Source organism: Macaca mulatta, chromosome 1 (genome assembly GCF_049350105.2).
Source record: "Macaca mulatta isolate MMU2019108-1 chromosome 1, T2T-MMU8v2.0, whole genome shotgun sequence".
NCBI classification, from domain to species: Eukaryota; Metazoa; Chordata; class Mammalia; order Primates; family Cercopithecidae; genus Macaca; species Macaca mulatta.
Window position 1 is genome coordinate 136,463,668 of NC_133406.1, and position 7,952 is coordinate 136,471,619.

The following is a 7,952-nucleotide window of genomic DNA, read 5'->3' on the forward strand; positions in this document are numbered from 1 at the left end:
CAGTCATCATATATACATATACATGGCACCCTTGTCTCCAAGTTTCTGTGGGAAAGCAAAGACTAACTCTTCAGGGACTCATTCCAAGTTGTAAAACAAACTTTTTCATGAAGATACAAAAACTTCATTATTTCTTTGAATAAAGGCAATTAGCTTACACAGATGGTCACCCCAATTATGAAATGAATTTAGAATGAACTACGTGTGACAAATGGTGCTGTCAAGACCTCTTATTTGGGGCCTAGTTATTGTTTATCTTGAGAACATTTACGTAACGAGTTATAACTGCTTGGCTAAATAAAAGGGTGAATTTTTTTTCTGTCTTTTCAGTCTCTTAGTCCACTGCCTGTGGTACACATCACATTCTAGTTTAATGCTTACTTAATAATCTAACTGTTACTTTCTCTTCTGCAATTGTGAAGAGGTTTTTTGAGTTAGGAGGATATTTTGTTCCTAATTATATTTTCCAATGAAGAGAAAGAGCAGAATCAAATAAAATAGTTAAGAAATTACTGTGGTATTCCAAAAGACCAATAATGGTGAAGTGTGTTGTGTGAAGCAGTGGAAAGTAAAAATGTAAGTTTCATGAGTGCCAAGGCTGTGTTTTCAGCAACTAACAATGTGTCATACGGCCAAAGGCATCTATGTGTTCATTTATTCATCTAATTAGCATTTATAAAATTCTTTACTATCTTTCAAATATGAGCCTAGACTCCAATAGAAATTAAAAGAAATTCTACTTTTGTTATTTATCAAATTTCCAAGTTTTTAATTTTTTCTGATAATTATTCCATAACTTCTTAATTATTCTAAGCTCTCAATCAGCATACAAGATACAGAGCTTATTTATTCCATTTCATATAAATTTTTAGAGTGTTTTCTTTTACAGATTATTCATCAAATCAAAATATACTAAACTTAACCATTCCGAATCATGTATTTAGCAATAAATTCCATGGAATTATATATAAGTCTATATTAGATATAAAAATAATAAAAATGACAATTATCCTAAAATAATAAAACAAGGTTTAAAAACAAAGTTTATTAAAGTTTGTGTGCCCATTACTTATGTAGTTGGTGTCTTATTACCTTTCTTTTTTTTTTTTTTTTTTTTTTCGGAGAAAGAGAAAAATTAAAAAAAAAGGAAAGCATCCTGGATAATTTTTCCCATAATAGAAAAAATAGAATTAATTGATGATTTCCAATCTGCTCACATTTTCTGACTAACCTGTCTGATATGACTTAAAGGGAGACATTTCTACTGGAATTTTTGAAGGGTAAAGGGAATCTGTACTCATAATTTGAAATGCAGAAAAGTTCAGGCTTATCTAAAAAGAAAATAATGTAAAAAGAAATACTAATAAGAGTATAAAGTGAGCATCATTGAAACCAATCGGTATCAAGAGCTGCTTGAGCATTTTGTTTAGCATAATGGTCACTCCGGAGAGTTTCTTTGAATGCACTCTGATGGGTGATATTCCAGTATAACTCTCAACTTCTTGAAACAGGGCAATTTAATTTTCTCAGAACAAGAAAATGAAAATATCCAACTTGTTTCATTGACTTCTGGGCTACCACTGGGGCTAGCTCTCAGCAGGCCTAAGTGTCCCAAACATAAAGGAATGATTTTTATCCTCCTAGTTGGTTTTATTTTATTAACACAAAACACATTCCATTATGTTAAGAAATAGGACATTTAAGACAAGCAAATCTAAGCATCTACGTAATCAAACCAAAACATGAAATAATTGTGTATGCTATTTTGGCCAAGGAAAATACCACATTGTAGAAATTAGTCTGAGTTCTTAAATCACTTTGAAGAGCCATCTAAAAAATTTAATTTTATTAGACGTTTGTTCAATTTTCTGGTTTGTGTTGATCAAGCTAAGTAAATGGCAATGCTTTTAAGTAGAAAAAACTTTTTGAATTTGAAATTAGAATACACATGTCCTTAATTTCTACACATGTAAACTTAAGCAAGTGAGGTAACATTAAATTGAGTCTTTCCTCCTCTGCAAAACAGAATTAATTATAACATTTTTCCCTGTGTAACACTGTTAGGATCGGAGGATGCAATTAAAACATGTTTGACAATAGTAATCTATTTCTAAATACGAGGCATGTTATTACCTCCATAATTAGAAATGTTAATTATTCAACGATATTACAAATGTACAAAAATGTTTTCACTTATTTTATTTGACGTTTAGAAATTTTATGATAGTCTATAGCTATTAAAAGTGCTCCAATAACCCAAGTGCTAATATCACCGTGCAGATGAGGATCCAGGTTGATAGGAACAAAATCTGAATTGTTTATGATATATACCTAATGTCTAGATGTTAGTAGATGATATACTCATCTGGAATAGTTAATAAGTAACATATTATATTCTTAGCACTTTAGTGTCCATAAGTGCAGTACCTTGTCATGCCTTTGCTTGAAGGAAGTAACAAAGAAAATTATCTGCCTAAAGGGAAGGAGGGCATTAGAGAAGGTAGAAACCGGCCGGGCGCGGTGGCTCAAGCCTGTAATCCCAGCACTTTGGGAGGCCGAGGCGGGTGGATCACGAGGTCAGGAGATTGAGACTATCCTGGCTAACATGGTGAAACCCCGTCTCTACTAAAAATACACACAAAAAAAAACTAGCCTGGCGTGGTGGCGGGCGCCTGTAGTCTCAGCTACTTGGGAGGCTGAGGCGGGAGAATGGCGTGAACCCGGGAGGCGGAGCTTGCAGTGAGCCGAGATCACGCCGCTGCACTCCAGCCTGGGAGACACAGCGAGACTCCGTCTCAAAAAAAAAAAAAAAAAAAAAAAAAAAAAAAAAAAAAATAGAGAAGGTAGAAACCACATTCACACTCCTCTCCTAATTAAGTTTTAAACAATTATTTATTGATTTCCTTTTGTTGCAGGCATGGGATAACTTTGATATAATATATCCTACAAAGGACAAGAGAGTAGAAAAAGGTAAAAGACACATTTATATGTATTGATTTATTCATTCAACAAAAATTTATTGTACCCAGGACCATTCTAAGCAAAAGGGACACAGCAATAAATAGAACCTTATTCTTGTCCCCACAAAACTTACAGAGAGATCAGTAAACAGATGTTTACAGTAAGGAAACCTGATATGATTGGTAAATGCAGAAAACACAAGAACATTAGCCTAAACTTAGAGTCACTGAAGTCTGAACGAATAACAAATGTATACATTGATACCTGAAAAGTGACTTAGACAAACTGAGAGGTGAAGAGTGTCCTAGGAAGAGCCACTTCTTATATAAATATATGCAGACAAGATGAAAGGAATCCCTCCACTCCACTCCTAACCTGGGACTAAGGTTCTTCATTAAACACAACCGTTATCACCCTGCAGTTCTAGAACACTCTTCACATTTGCAACTATTTATTTAAATGGCTATCTTATCAATTATTTTGCGATCTCCACAAAGAAAGTGAAATTATTTGCTTTGTTTATCACTGTATCCTCACGTCTTATTACAGGGATGGTTATTTTTTTAAAGCTCAATAAATAAAAGCTAAATACAAAATAAGTTTTAAAAAAAAGTTTAGTGAAGGTACAACTGAGAACACTAAAAGTAGTTCAGAGAAAAAATGAGATTGAAAGTATGGCCAAAGGTCATATCTTTATTTTAATTTAATGATAAAATCACTGAACAGTCTTATGGGGAGACTAAGCTGATCAGAATTGTGCATTTTGGAATATCGCTTTAGCTTGACAATAAGAGGAATTTGAGAGAGATCTCATCAGGAGAAAGAGATACCAGTTAGGAAAGTGTTGCAATAATCCTTATGATCGATAATGGTAGTCTGGTATAAGGTATAGTGATACATATGAAGGATAGTGGATGCATTCTGGAAATATTTGGAAAGCTAACAAAAAAGGAAAGAAAGAGACAGAGATCACTATTTCAATTCTGCCTTGACTAATCTCTTTACACAATAAAAAATATATTTAATATCTAATATAAATTCAAATGTGAGCATATAGGGAAGCTCACATCCATAATAAGAAACCATAATACCATAGCACAAGGGCTATAACAGAGTAAGTACAAATAAAAATTATAGAAACAAATAAGGAACTTCACTCATTTATTCAACAAATATTAAATGATTACCCATTATGTACCAGGTACCATGTCTGTAACTGCCTTCAAGAAACATACGGTATTGTGGGAAATTCAAAGGACTATAGTATAACAGTTAACTAGTGACAAACAGCTAGAATTTCCTGAGTGCTTACTAAAAGTGAACCATGGAGCTAAATGGATTTAAAATGGATTTATTGCTGTATCTTTCTTAACGCTTCTGAAAAACTTCTGACGATAATGATTTAATGATTGTTATTTATTTATTTATTTATTTATCTATTGAAATGGAGTTCACTCTTGTTGCCCAGGCTGGAGTGCAATGGCACAGTCTCGGTTCACTGAAACCTCTGCCTCCCAATGATTCTCCTGTCTCGGCATCCCATGTAGCTGGGATTACAGGCATGTGCCACCCATGTTGGTCACTCTGGTCTCAACACCTGACCTCAGGTGATCCACCTGCCTCGGTCTCCCAAAGTGCTGGGATTACAGATGTTTGAGCCACCGTGCCTGGCGGTAATGATTGTTCTTTCTGTCACCTTTGTTGAGTTCTCTTCTCCTTAACCACTTAATGTTGAACTGAGTCAAGGACTCAGTTCTTGATTCTCTTCTCATCTCCATCTACACTTATGTGCAATGTGATTTTATTCCTTTCAGTGACTTTAAATGCATGTATTTGCTGTGACTCCTATATATAGATCTGCTACTCAGACCTAGCTCATAAACTCCAAAGTTCTCTATCAACTGCCTACCAGAAATGTCCTCAGGTAACAAAAATGAAATGTTAATACCTGCTTCTTTATCAGCCTTTTCCATTTCAGTGGGTGGTACAGTCACTTCCAATGGCTCAGGGCAAAAATTGGGGATCATTTTGCACACCTTTCTTACTCTCATACTGTATAGCTGATTTTATCAGGAAATTCTGTTGGTTTAATCTTCTAAAGATATCCACAATCTGACTGTTTCTTACCTCCTGCATGACCACAAACTTGGTCTGAGCTACTATCATTCCTTACCTTTGTCACGACTAATAGGTCCCTACCTGGTCCCCCGTCATCTGCCATTGCACCCCTGTAGTCCAATCTCACTGGAGCAACCAGAGATATCTTTTTAAATTAAAAACTAGATAATGTTACTTGTCTGCTAAAAGACCTGCAATAGCTCCGGTTTCCATAGAATTCAAAAACAGGGTCTTCTCAATGGCTTATGTACTTCATTGAATAGTCCCCCAAAAGGGCATGTCTATCTGGAATATTGAAGTTTGACTTTTTTTGGAAATATAGTCTTTGCAAATATGATAAAGTTCAGATGAGGTCATCGTGTATTAGAATGGGCCCTGTTCTAATGACTGGTAGCTAGGAAGAGCAAAGGAAGGATATTTCTCTACAGCTTTGAGAGAAAGCTTGGTGCTACTGACATCTCGACTTTGCATTTATAGCCTTTATAGTCTCTAGAACTATGAAAAAATAAATGTATGTCATTTCAAGCCATCTAGCTTGTAGTAATTTGTTACAACCCTATGAGTCAAATATAGCTTAGAAGGTCCTGTGTGATCCGCACCATCCACTCCCCAGTCTCATCACTAGCTTATTCTACTGTAGCCACCCACAGTGCCTGCTACTTCTCATAAACAACAGGAATAGTTGTACCTTGGGCCAATTGTACTGTCTGACACATTGTCCTGGAATGCTTTTCTGCTGAGTATCTGCACAGCTATCTCATGTCTTTCAAGCCTTTGATCAACTGGGAAGGTCTCAATGAAGCTTGGCTTATCACACTATTTGAAATTGCAATTAGTCACAAGTTACAAAAAGCAAATAATCAAATTTTATTGATACTGTGGGCTTATCACATTAGACAAAATGTATTGGTAGAATGCCTTGCAGGAGTTTAATGTACCATAATGGAAATAATGAACCCCACATATCTCTTGTGGACACCATAACATATAAACACAAGAAATATTTTGAGCATAAGTACTAAAGTGAATGGTGTGGGTTCTTCTGATGAATAAGAATTCATATCAAAGAAGATCTCAGCAGGAACAGGACACATGAAAGATGTTTGGAACTGTGAAACTTTGATGGGTCACTTAATATTTCTGGATATATATTCCTCATGTTAAGAACGGAGTGGTGAAACCAGATGATGTTTAAAAAATGCCCCATCCTTAACAATTTATTATCAACTCTACACATGATTAAACAAAATCTTACAGAAAAAGGTGAGCTAATTGGCTGTATCATTTTGCTTATAATAGTTTGCTTTCGCCATTAGCATTTGATTTCCTGATGAGTACACAAATGCTACCTTCACAGGCAACAATATGAAAACCACAAATTCCCTAAACTTCTAAAAAATTGCCATTGTTGACAAGATTATAGAAGTTCATTGGCAATATATTTGTGTTTTATCATCCCCAATCTAATTATGAACTATGAAGAAAAAGGTTGATATTGAGGGAACAGTGAAGACTACAGTATTATACTGGGGAAATAAGATATAGTCAATCTGGTAAAAGACAGAAAATATTGAAGAAAGGATCAAATGCTGAAGAAAGAGGCTACTAAAATATATCAGACAGTAATGTATGTGTTTATATGAGAAAACTAGAGAAAGCATGTATCAATAAGATTTAAAATTAGAAGCTGGAATAACAGTCTTAAGAACAACAACAACAGACAAAAAATAAAAAAATAAAAAAAAAATTTTAAAAAAACCACTACTACTTGGAAAACTTGAAATAGCAACAGGAATTTCCATAGATAAGTATTTTTAAAAACAAAGTTTGTCTAAGTCAGATCCACTTTATCCTTCAATTAACTGCCTGTTCTTCGAAATGATAAAATAACGATCTCAGAGTGCCCAAATAATTGAGTGCTCTTGAATTATATGAATAAGATTACATTCTTTGTTCTTTTACCCTCTACTGAAATTAGTGTAATGCTTGTAAAAAGATATTCACTTGACAGTTCTAAACATGTAAGCCCTCTATTAACCTAGAAAGCAGGGATAGAATACAAAGGAGATTCCAACAGCTTCACATGAGCTATGTGCATGCTAAACACTGCTCTTATTGGACCACTTGTAAAGTGAGAGGTTCATAGTTCATAGATCATTCAGCTCTTTCACTGTTGCTGGCATATTCAGAGATGAAACTAATTAACCACATATTTGTAAAATTATTTCGGCTCAGAGAGAATCTCCAGAGATATGTTCCTCAGTTTAATGGTGAATTTGCCTCCATTCTGATATTGGCTAAAGAATGTTAATTCATTTCACTCAAGTTAATAAAATAAATGGACTATTCAACCATCCTGTACTCTTATTTTGCCTTAAACGATGTATTTTTATTTCTATGATCTACAATTTTATTATTTTTACTATGTACGACCTAAATACTTAAGGTGGGAGAAAGATGTACTCTAACCTGAAAATTCCAGGTTATGTAGGTGACATTATAAAAAATTATCTTAAAAGCTTCGCACTCAACATCCATGAGCTAATGTTGAGACCTGCAAAGTGGGTGAAATATTTGAAATTATATCAAATATTTTATATCTTTATAAACTTTATATGTTGACTGTAGCTAATGTAAAAAAAATACACAATTTAGAAAATCTAAGCACCAAACTCATTATGCACTAGTACTTCCCAGGTATCAGCAATGTTCCCTTATACCAAAAGTTGTCCTCAAAGTGTTGTTCACATTCCTGCATTGGCACAAATTGCTAAGAATTTTATCAAACTGTGAAATGTAACTCCACAGATAAGAAAAAAAGACTCTCTATGATAAATCCCCATTTTTCATTTAATACATGTCAGTTTTCCAAA